The sequence below is a fragment of the Cyprinus carpio genome, chromosome B10 (assembly GCF_018340385.1).
Source record: "Cyprinus carpio isolate SPL01 chromosome B10, ASM1834038v1, whole genome shotgun sequence".
Classification (NCBI taxonomy): domain Eukaryota; kingdom Metazoa; phylum Chordata; class Actinopteri; order Cypriniformes; family Cyprinidae; genus Cyprinus; species Cyprinus carpio.
In genome coordinates this window covers 7,639,955-7,652,535 of record NC_056606.1, presented here as the reverse complement: position 1 = coordinate 7,652,535, position 12,581 = coordinate 7,639,955, and the positions used below count along the sequence as shown (strand labels likewise).

Below are 12,581 nucleotides of genomic sequence, written 5' to 3'. Positions count from 1 at the left end.
CTGCGCTAGTCTCTGCCGTGCGACCGGCCATTGGTTGAATCCTCAGCTCCTCGGCGCTGTGACTCGTGCTGTGATTGGATGCTAATCTGATACCGCCGCTGCATACTTTAATTGAACAACAAATACGCGACGCACTGTGTGTCTCATTCACAAAATCACCGTCCGCTCTGATCCCGCATGATACTACCGCTCATATACATCTGTTAGAATAATTGATGATTACAGTCTCATTTCATTGTTATAGTATTTCTTGATTATTAGCAGTTTTAATGCAAGGTCTGAAATGGTGTAGGATTTCACACAGGGATTTGAACTAAATGAAAGTACAGGCTCTTAGTTTTATATGAATATTTTTACGTGATTGATGGAAATAGTCACATGAACAGAAATGTTTAATTTCATTTCACCATTTCAAAAGATGATGTCTGTGTCAAAGCACAATAAAACATCTCATTTTGTGTGTCACGATCACTCCTGTAAACATGCCAGTGAAAACTCTGATTCACATTATAAAATTAGATTGAAATGAAGCAAATAGAAAAATGCATTTAAATGAAATAAAAAGAAAAATGCATTTATGCATTGGCTCACATATTTCATATCAGCTATAACTGTGATCAGAAATCAAATCAAGATTTGTTTAAAAAAGGCATGAGGAACATCTAATTCAGCTGCACATTTTACATTTATTTTTTCTTTAGCTGACATTGCTACAGGGCTGTTTTTAATTCATTAATACACTAAAAAAATGAATTTAGTACATTTTTTAATAAAAAATTTATCAAACAAACAATTAAATAAGCAAATTTAGCTGAATAACTTTCAACATTTTTTAATTTTTTTTTTATTAAATGTACAAAAAAAAATAACTAAACTAAATTGTTTGCAACCACTTACCTTAAAACAAATGAGTATAATTAGTATATTGAGTACTGCGTATAACATTTTATTTAGAGCTTTACAAAATGAAAATGCACTGATCTCTAAAAAGTAAATTTTAACTAACTAAAAACACAATTTTTAATACATCCGATGACATAGCTAAAGATAAATATGCACCTTTCTCTCATAAGACTCTACACTGATAATGGGAGATTTTGTGGGCAGAACCAGGGCTGGTTCTGGGTGGCGCTTGAGCTTTGATTGACATCTGGAGGAGGGTAGTGGGCTGTGAAATGTGGCATTCTTGGCCAAGGGAGCTGAAATAATGGTATTGTTTAGTGAGAATGGGCCCGTTTCCCCCCCTTTCCCTCTCTCTGTCCCCAAATCTGAAGGGATCTGATTGTGCGGTTACTCTGTTAAAAGTGTTTGATGTGGGCAATGCATTCAACAGACTGCGAGGGAAACTAAAGGGATGTTCTGCCTCTGTCTTTCTGTCGGTCATCTAAAATCATAACTGACTCCAGAGATACACCTTGCTTCTTTGTTTTATCAAACAATAAAAGTTCCAAAATGATTAGTGGCTTTTCAATTATGTTTTTTTTAATCCAAATGTAAACATGCATAAATAGTGTTTTTTAAACCATTTCTGCTGTCATATGTTGCATTCTATAAATCGTCTGTGTAGGTGGATTCTCTTGAAAGGTTATCATCATGTCACGCTGTTCAAGGGTTGATGTGCAACTCAAAAACATGCACAGAAAACCTCAACAGTAAGGCTTGTTGCTTCATTTTTAAAAGTAGTATATATTCACAGAGAAAATGTCCAATTTTAACATTCTACATTAATCGAAACATAAAAAATGGTTATAATGAAAGTGCTTATTAATTTGTAAACCCATTTGTTAGTAAATGTATTTTGTATTTAATTATTTTGTTATAAAAAAAAATCATTATTCCAATTCAAGAATCATGTTTTCTTATTTTTGTATTGAATAACAACATGTTTTAAAACATAATCAGATCAAAGCAATAAAACACAAAGATAGGAAAACTAATTTTGTGGAGGAAATTAAGTTGTGTATGTATTTCTAAAACACTTTAATAAACATGCCTGTTATTTACTGTTTTCTTTGTTTAATATTCGGAGAATTATCAACAGAATTACAGCTGACGTAATTCTCAAGGAATGATTCAGAAATGTGTTTAAATTATTCAGAAAAACAGGTCGAATTGTATTAAATATGGATTTCATTAGTGTCATCATGTCACCTTTAATTCCACAATACAAAAGAAAGGCTTTTAAAAAACTTTTTGGACTATAAATTTGATAATAATTATAGTAATAATTATTTGTGAATCAAGGAAAATGATAAAGATAAATTAGAAACAGAAAAACAGATTTACACAGAAAGGATGGAATCATATTTGCATTATATAAAGCACATGTAACTGACTACACTGCTTCAAATAAAAACAGCAAATACAGACATTTTCATTAAAAAACAGTTTTTAAAAAAGATTTCCTTTGGTACAAATTATTTTTCATTTCTGTGGAGTCAAACTGTAATTTTCCATTTAAGATGGTGTCATCACATATCTCTCTTCAGGGTTTTGATTGAATAAATACGCTAAAAATATAAAGATAATTAACTGGAGAACGCAGTTGTAGTTTCAGCATTTAAAATATATATTTTAAGGTTTAATTCTTGCTGTTTAAAAACGATTTAATGATTAAAACAATTATTTCAAATTATTTTTAACCTGATTTAACCATAAAACTAGTTTAATTTAATCTATTTAGTCTTTAAACACATTAATTTAAATATTACCAGTTACTTTAGGTGTTTTGTTTACATCACACTATTTTTTCAGTATTTAAATTTGTTTTGTAAAATGTTATTTTGTTAATCTACCAGATTTAACCATAAAACTAGTTTTGCTGTTATAAGTTAATCTATTTAGTCTGATTCAACAACATCAAGTAATATTTGTGTCCTAAAACATGTTAATTTAAATGTTACCAGTTACTTAAGGTGTTTTTTTTTTACATCACACTATTTCTTCAGTATTTAAATGTGTTTTGTAAAATGTTATGCTCAGTGAGTTTAGTTTAGATCATTCAGATCAGATCCAGCCCTTGAAAAACAAACAAAAATACATTTCCAAAAGTCACACAAATTTTACATTTCTTCTTTTTAAAAAGACTAAATTATCTTACCCCAAACTGTTACTTTTTTAATCATTAAATCAAATACTTGGACTTTTCGAACACATTTATTTCATTTTCACCTTTGAATTGATTTGAAATGCTTCCTGTTTGCTCTCCAGAAGTCGTACCTGAGCGGTGTTTCCCACCGAGAACAGGAAACCTTTCAAACATGGGAGCTAGAGTTTTGTTATTGTTCTTCCTTTCCCCCAATTCCCTTCCTCCAAAAATGTTCCTCCCCTCTTCCTCTGCCCTTTCACCTTTTCCCTGCCTACCCTCTTCTTCTCCATCCCATGCCTCTCTCCCTCATGGATCACCCAACAGGGAGAAGCAGCGCTGATAGACAGTCATTGATCCGAGCAGAAGGTTAATGGATGAGGCTCTTCTATCGTGAACACAGTGGGTGGTGACACGGACGGGATGCGAGTCCCTTTGAGACCTTCTAGACCTCCAGTTTACCAGCACCCTTCTCCCCCCTTGTTTTGCCTTAAGAAGTGCTGCCTACCCTTTCCAGCCCAAAGCGGGTGTGTGGGTGGTGGTCCGGAGACCTCGAGCTGAACGTGACAGCAGACATCACAGCGTTTCTGTATGGAGGGGGATTCCAGCCGTATTCTGAGCTTACAACATTCACACCAAGAACCTTTCTGCTCATTTAGCCTTCACCCCACGTCCTTCAGTCACAAAGCCATTTGGTTGGCATAACATTTCAGTTTTTGTGAGGGGAAAAAACAAACATATTATACTTGTTTATTATAAACTGAAGAACTGATGGTTGTGGAATTAGATGGAATTAAAAAAGCATAAAAGGACAACATTTATTTATTATTTCAAGAACAATCAACTGGTCTTTGGTAATCTAAATGTATTTAACTGACATGAAATTCTTTTAGGAAGTTGATATGTCCTGACGTGTCACACGCCATACTCCATGTTTTTGTGTTTTTGAAAGACGTTTCTTATGCTCACCAAAGCTGCATCAGAAATGAAGTTCAAATAGAAATATTGTCAGGTATTATTACAGTTTCAAATAACTCTTTTGTGTTGTATTTTAAAATGTCGTTTATTGCAATGATGGCAAAGCTGAATTTGTGTTCCTTCAGGAACCACTCTAATATGCTGATTTGCATCTGAAAAATAGTTATTATTAATAGTTTTTGTGGAAATGTTGTTCTTTTTTTCAGGATTCTTTTGATGACTAGAAAGCTGAAAAGAAAATCAATTATTTGAAATAAAAATAGAAATATTTACTGTCACTTTTGGATCAGTTTAATTCAACCTTGCTGAATTAGTGTTAATAAGTAATTAGTAATAAGTGGTACTTTTTAAAACCTTACTCACCCCAATGTTTTGATTGGTATAGTGAATAACAATTATTAAGTTAACGAATCTTGAATTATTAAATTGCTTTAATTTTTGTCACGATTTTTTTAATCACTCTTTAACCTTAGTTCATTTTGAGTGCAATGTAAATTACTTGTATGATTTTATAAACACACTACAAATATAAAGATAATTAACTGGAGAATGCAGTTGTGGATTTTAGGGTTTAAAATGATTTAAATGATTAAAAATGTTTTTAAATTATTTTTAACTACCTGATTAAATTATAGAATTTCTTTCATTTTTGTCATGATGTTTAATCACCCTTTAACCTTCATTTTAAGTGCAGTGTAAATTACTTCTATAAATTTAATAAATACATTATATAATATTATATTATATTGTCTGGAAATTTTTATAAAGAAAAATCAATATAAACAATATTGAACCTTTCTGTGAACAGTTCTGAAAAGAACCATTTTCTCCTTATTATAAAGAATATTTTAATAATCTGAAGAAACCTTTTCAATCATAAAGAACCTTTTGTGGATTGGAAATGTTGCATGGATGTTACGGTTTCTTCATGAAACAAAAAATGCGAAAAAAGAAAATAACTCTTATAAAGTTCAAAATGCCTAAAGTTTTTTTTAATTCCATTAATTGTTACAACCACCCAATAAAGTTCATAGCCTACTTGTGATTTTTTCTTTTTAGTAGCGTATTAAAATGTTACACCAACTTTTGAAAAGATCATACACAGCACCTAAAATACATATCCTATAAATTAGTCCATGTCTATATAATGCATTACCTTCCCAAATGTATTGGGCTTCTCCAATCATTTTCAACTGCCGGCGCGCTCTGTGAGAGCCAGAAGTCCAAAGTATACTTTCCAACCCATGTGTTCCTCAGTAGCTCCTCCGATCCATTAACTAAACTTCAGAGGGATTCCTCACTTCATTTCACAGAATACATGTGGAATGTACACAGGGGTCAAAGGGCACCGGGGCACCACACAGGGGCATGCAGACCTTATTCAAACAAGCCCTGAGGGTCGGGGGGAGGAGCGCTGGACACCTCTAATCAAAGCATCCACCTACAGCCGCCCTTCATCAGTAACTCTACACCCGCTTTATGAAGGGTGCTACTTACACCAGTTGCTTCTGTAGCATTAGAAGCAAACAAACTAGCCTTGCTAAGAAAAGCTCCAGTGCTTTATTACAGAACAACTGTCTTTCCTTTCCTTTAATGTAACACTTAAGAGAATGATATTTGTTCTTTCCATTCAACACACTCCCCATCCAGTTAACTTTACACTGCGGCTCAGCCATTTTTCCCACAGATAATGTGACAATCCACACTGTCCCAGTGGAATCCAGCACAGTCATCCTGACTGCAGAGCCTTTGGGTGCTCTGGCCAATGCGTGAACAGGGGTGTAAATTCCACAGCCGCAGCGTCTCTCTAACACTTGCTTGACCTTAACGACCCCCTATAACCCCCCTCACCCACAGCCCTGACGCGCTGATGGAGGATTCAAAGGCCAGCAGATTAACCCTACAGTGCCAGGAGCTTAAGGACTGTATGATGAGACGGTACACAATCTACTACATGCCTACACTTCAGCAACTTAAAAGGTCTTTTAGTATAATTGTAAAAACATCCACCTTGGATCGTGCTACACGTCGTCATGCTGATTTTTATAAAGCAAGTAAACGTGAGAATAACTTTTATATCGTTACTAATATTTCAGGATGAACACTAAAGGCACCCTAGGTTTACTTGATATGATCAGATATGATACATCAGACTTCAGAGGAACATACTGTTTTGCTTTGCCCCCACAATAAAAACTAAAGAGCATTAATAAAAAAAAGGATTTTAATAATCTAACTAAGACATTATTAGGGGGTAATAGAGCGACAACTCATATTAACACGCATTCTATACTGTTATATGAAACAATCTCTTAAAATGACATCGCAACATAACAGAATTTGATTGTACATTTTTCCCAAATAAATAACAAAAATGCAGCAAATTGCATATATATATAATCTATCTATCTATCTATCTATCTATCTATCTATCTATCTATAATATATCTATCTATCGTATATCTATCTATCTATAGTATATTTATCTATCTATCTATCTATATACACTCTTAAAAATAAAGGTGCTTCACGATGCCATTGAAGATCCTTTTTGTCTAAATGGTTCCATAAAGAACCTTTAACATCTGAAGAACCTTTCTGTTTCACAAAAGGTTCTTTGTGGTGTAAGAAGGTTCTTCAGATTATATATGGATTCATCGGGCACACGTGCCTGGCCCTAAGTTAACTTCCGGTCTGTAATTGTTTATCAGTCTGGCTATGGCACAGTTTACAAACACAGTTAAAGTTAAGGTGAGTAGACTGAACTTGGGCTCAGGTGGTTGTGCTGTGGGATGTGTTTCCCACACATTTATTTATTTGTGGCGCTCACAATATCAAAACTGACCAATTTTCCAAAAGGCTTCGTTGAATAAACATGAGCACGTACTGCACGTTTAAAAATCAAAACGAGGCGCGGGTGTTTTTATATCACTGTATTTCTGAAGGAAGACTATCTTTAATTAGTCTATTAAATATTTGATGTCATTTTCATTTAATCTTGCTTGTAATATACCTGAGAAAGCAGTGTTTGTGAGCTCAGCGCTGCTTTGTGTAAGTTACAGCAATTACTGGGTTTCTCCCGCTTTAAAACACCTTCTGCTGGCAGAGAATTAATTTGCATTTTCAGTAAATCTGATTTACGCAGCAAACATATTTTGCTTGTTACCAAAAATAATCTACTCTAGAGGAACTACTTAGCTGTTGCTATTGATTCTATTTGGAAGTCTACCGGAAGTTAAGTTAGGGCCAAAAAAGCGCGCATGCGCAGTAACGTATTGTTTTATATGATATAGCCTGATATACAGTCTGATATAACATAAAACCTGTATGCAAACGTTTTACAGGTTTTCTTCTATATATTTTGTTCAAAGGTTCAGTAAACGGTTTCATTAAAAAAAAAAAAAAAAAAAAAATATTAATAGGTCATGATTTACAGGGTTAAAATTATTATTTTAAGTGTGACATGTATCTTTTTTTGGAGTGTTATAATACTTTGTCCTTACCTTAATTGATATGCAGAGACAACTATACAGTTAATTTCATCTCAAAATGTCAATCATATTAAATCCTCAATCCAAAAAAAAAAAAAAAAAGCTATATTCCAAGCTGTTTTTTTGATCATATTTTCAAGCAGTGTTCGTCACATGAATGAGCGGCCATTTTTTGCTGCCACGAGAAGTGACGTCACAACCTAGCGCTCACGCGACAATAAACTGAAGGGTTAATTACGGAGAAGGTGTTTGCCTTAGGAGGACATTCTAGAAGATGTTTACGATTTATATAGCTTTTAATCTTAACACAACCCTATTGGTTATTTTCCAGACTCACGTTTGGTTTTAGTGACACAATATCATTATACTTATTCTAATCATAAAAAAATCCTAAAAAATGAAAGCGCACTGAATCAGAGCTGTGCACCGAGGCAGCTGCTGGTCGAGTCAGTGAGCTGCAGTGAGGCTACAGCGCCACCGTGTGGTCGCAATGTGAACCTCATCAAAGAGATTCCACTGCACCTTAAACAGCAGCTTTCTAAAAACTTCTAAAACGTAATAATGAACGTAATTAGCTGGAAGGGCACACTGTACCAAAAATTCAATTCAAACGTTAAGCGTCTTAATGTACGAGAATAAAATTAAGAAGAGGAAAACCGTCACAATCTCCTTATGCGAAGGCCAATATGAACAACTATCATTCCCCAAACAGTTCAGTTCAACATATTCGCGAAAACGAGGGGTTTTTAGCAGAAAAAAACCTTACCTTTTTTAGATTAAAGATGAGGTGTATATATATGCTCATCTCAAACCGTTCAGTTTGTGTGAATGTATTTCCCGCGGTTTTTCTTTCTCCAGCACTCCTAACGGTCCACTCACTCTCTGTGACATCACCACCGTCCAGTTATTAGGCTCGTGATGATTGTGCTCAGATTCTGCTGAGCTGTAAAATACTGCATGTCTGTGAAACAAACGGTGCGGGATTTTAATATTTAATTTCGAAACATGGAACCCGCAAATATGAGTAATAATAATAATAATTATAATAATAGCAGCAGCAGCAAAAACATCAATACAAATGATATATTACGTTTTATAACTACCTTAAATATTTTAGGTATAATAAACTAAATCAATATACAAGTAATTTGGACTTAAACTACATTAAACCGGCTTTAAAAATGAAGATGCATTTCATATAACTTACAAAAAAAAGTTTAAATTGCCCAAATTATTGTGATGAGTTAATGTAACGATGTAAAATGTGTCATGACACTGATCATATCATTTTTACAGTGTAGCAGTAGTCACGTCCTCTTTAGCAAACAGCACTAATAATAATAATAAAGGAAATGTCACGTTGCGGCAGGAAATGAGACCACTTGCGCATACAGTTAGAGTCATGTTTATTTACAGCAGAATCCTGACTAAGAAGAAAGGGAAGGTTATAAGAGCTGAAATGTCTTCAGTACAGCTCATTTGGATCCACATATCACTACACTTTTTAATTTATTTATTCCATTTTTTTTTTTTTTTTATACAGAATCCTTTTGGGCTGTTAATGTTGCTCGGCCCAACAGAGCTTAGCGCCCTCTGCAGGCAGGGAGGACGACGGAGGAGAAAAAAGACCGAAGTACAAAACGAAAATCCACAGCATTGGGGGGAAAGTGGAGAAAAATACAAACAATGGGATAAAACTAAAACAAACAAAACAAAACAAAAAGGAATCTTCCATAAAAAAAATGAACATTTGAGTTTACTTTCAATGCAATCGTCATGATCGTCATTTATATTGTTTCTTTTTTTTTCTCGTAATGTCTGTAAGGTTGGCAGAGGGACAGTGAGGAGGAGGTTTGTGGGTAAAACAATGTCCGTGATGCTCAGGTTAACAGTGTCCCACTGCCAGGCAAACGTTCATACTGAATATTCAGGCAACGCATTGCCAATGTTTGCGCGAGGTCCAGGCCGGCCGCGGGGGTCAGAGCGGTCCGGTCTCGTTGCCCCTCTCTGGTTCATAAACTCTCTTGTGCGACTCTTCGTCCTCGACCCCGTGTCTGCGTCTCAGTTTCAGAGTGTCGCACTAGCGCGATTGCCCTGGAAAACGCAGCTTTGAAGAACGACACCCTGTACAATTGGCATGCAAGGCCAGACAAATAACAGATTAAAAAACAGGTAACAACAGGTAAAAAAAAACAAGAAGAAAAAAAAACAAGAAAAAGAAAACTCAACAGACTGAGCCAGCACAATGCATTATTTTCTACAACATCACACACACACACACTCTCTCTCTCTCGATCTTGCACCTCAATTCCAGTTTCATCATTACAGAGCCATTTGGGCTAAAGGAATGACTACAAACTAAAAAATTAATGCTTGAAATACTAGTGAAAAAATTCGGCCTGTTTAAATAACCGACCTCAGTACAATCCTTAAACATTTCCTTCCATTAGCACGATAGAGCTCACCTTCAGCAGTCCATCCAGAGCCAGTGGAGGCAACGGGATACATTCATACATAAACACAAACATGAATCACACACTCTTGTCTTCAATAGTCAAACTGAATGGCGCATTGCGATGAATTTTACGCAAGAGGGAAAAAAAAAAGTGACCTAGGCAGAGCATTTCATGAGGGAAAAATGCACATTTTGAGATCTAAAAAGTAACGAAATGAAAACCCGGTTCCTGTTTAAATGCATTTTCGTTCGCACACACGCACACGATTTCATGCACACTTGCACCCTCGACATGATAACTCCTAATACATGTTACACATATATACATAGAGCTGTGTGCCCCCACAATTTATAATGCATCATTTCTGTATATGCCAAGAATAAAATCTTTCTAAATAAAATACGTTTCTGCGAAGGAGGGTCTGTTAGAGGGAATCTGGAGGGAGGGAGGGAGGGATGTGGGTTGGGTTTTATAAGAAAGGGAAAGAGGAAGAGAGAATGAGGGAAGGAAGGGGGAAAACGACGCTGTCCTCTATTGTGTGCTGGTCCCTTATAGGGTCATCGTCATCCCAAGCTGTGGCAGAATCTACGTTCCTCGTCCACAGTTCGTTTAGAGCAGGAAATAATAAAGAGATCTCAGTCTGTAAATCCATAATGGTGCCAGACGGTACAAATGGAAACACACTTGGAGCTCAAAGAGGCTCCGGTTCACGTCCAGATGTGGAGCGATCCGGGAAAATGCGGCTCCAGTTGAACAGGAAAGAATGGTATGATGGGATATAAGCAAGAGAGAGAAAGTTGGTGTGATGAAGGTGGAATGGAGTGGAGAAAGAAAAGTGGTAGAGAGAAAAAGAAAAAAAAAAGACCAAGAGAGTTTGTATGGAGATGAGAGGAGTGCATGAATCCATCTGGCAGTGAAGTCCGACGCAGCTGCTCATCCACTGGCTGGAGGATGACAATGGGAATGAGGGATGATGAGAAGACGAGTGCAGTTCCTCTCTTCCGACCTCTCTCTCTCTCTATCCGGTGGGTGGGAACAGAGGAATGGTGGGAACTTGTGCTGGTCGGAGCAGCATCATACCTCCAGGAAGCGGGAGCTGCTGGACTTGGCGTGGAAGGGCTCGGACCACATGCGCCGCAGGTCCCCCTAAAAGACATGGACAGAATCACCAATGGTTCACACCAAGAGCCAATCAAGCGATTAATACACATCCACAGATTTATAAGCTTCTCTCTTGATGGCCAAAGAGTCTTTTATTAAATGTAAAAGAAAATTTAAATAATGATAATAAACAGCAGTAATAAAAATGACTATACATGACTAATAATAATAATAATAATAATAATAATAGTAGTGGTTTACAAAATTAAATTAAATTGTTGGTAACATGGTACCTGCAAGTAGTAATAATAGTAGTAGTTGTAGTAATAGTAGTAGTAGTAGTAGCAGCTGAAGTAATAATAGTATTATTATTATTATTATTATTATTATTAGTATTATTATTATTATTATTATTATTAATAGTAGTAGTAGTAGTAGTAGTAGTAGTAGTAATAATAGAATAGTAGTTATAGTAGTAGCAATAGTAGTAGTAGTAATGGTAATAGTAGTAGTTGTAGTAAAAATAACAGTAGTAGTAATAGTAGTAGCTGTTGAAGTATTATTATTATTATTATTATATTAGTAGTAGTAGTAGTAGTAGTAGTAGTAGTAGTAGTAGTAATAATAGTAATAGTAGTTGTAGTAGTAGCAATAATAGTAGTTTTAGTAGTAGTAATATTAGTAGTAGTAATAATAGTAGTAGTAATAATGGTAATAGCAGTAGTTGTAGTAGTAATAATAGTAATAGTAGTTTTAGTAGTAGTAATAATAGTAGTAGTAGTAGTAGTAATGGTAATAGTAGTAATAATTATAGTAAAAGTAGCAGTAGTTGTAGTAATAGTAGTAGTTGTAGTAGTAATAATAATAGTAGTTGTAGTTACAATAATAGTAGTAGTAATAGTAGTAGTAATATACTGAATAATAATGAGAATAATAATAATAATAATAAAATAATAATAGTAGTAGTAGTAATGTTGGTAACATGGAACCCTAAAATATAATAACAACAAACAATAATAATAGCAATTTGTATTTTTGTTACTATTATTAAATATTATTTTATCCTATTTTTACTTTTCAATTTTTTTCTTATACTTTTTTCATTGAATTTAATTTCTTTTGCATAACATTGTTATTTATGTTTTGTGCATGAAAATAAAATATGGACCCATTCAAAAATGTAACGGGTCAACACGCACACACACGTCTGGTTCTCTATCCTTATGGGGACTCTCCACAGGCTTAAAGGCTTTTATACTGTACAAACCATGTTTTCTAATCACCCACACATTTTAGATCCCCAAAAAACAAAATTCTTTAATTTTTAGATTTTCAAAAAACTCCATTCTGTATGATTTACAAGCTTGTTTCCCCATGGGGACCTCAATTTAAGTCCCCACAGTGATGCAAGTCCCCATGAGGCTGTGTCCCCATGAGTATATACAAAAAAAAAAAAATAGTTTAATGGGT

The 12,581-nt window shown here is 34.8% G+C and overlaps 2 protein-coding genes and 1 pseudogene across 3 annotated transcripts in view; 1 reads left to right on the top strand and 2 right to left on the bottom strand.

The window, feature by feature from the left end:
- The window catches only part of LOC109071181 (solute carrier family 35 member E4-like), a 224,911-nt gene that overhangs the window by 79,549 nt on the left and 132,781 nt on the right, over window positions 1–12,581 (bottom strand). The window lies entirely within an intron of this gene.
- The window catches only part of sftpba (surfactant protein Ba), a 226,829-nt gene that overhangs the window by 138,159 nt on the left and 76,089 nt on the right, over window positions 1–12,581 (top strand). The gene's annotated exons all lie outside the window — the stretch shown is intronic.
- Window positions 10,451–12,581, bottom strand: part of LOC122138669 — a 32,666-nt pseudogene continuing 30,535 nt past the window's right edge.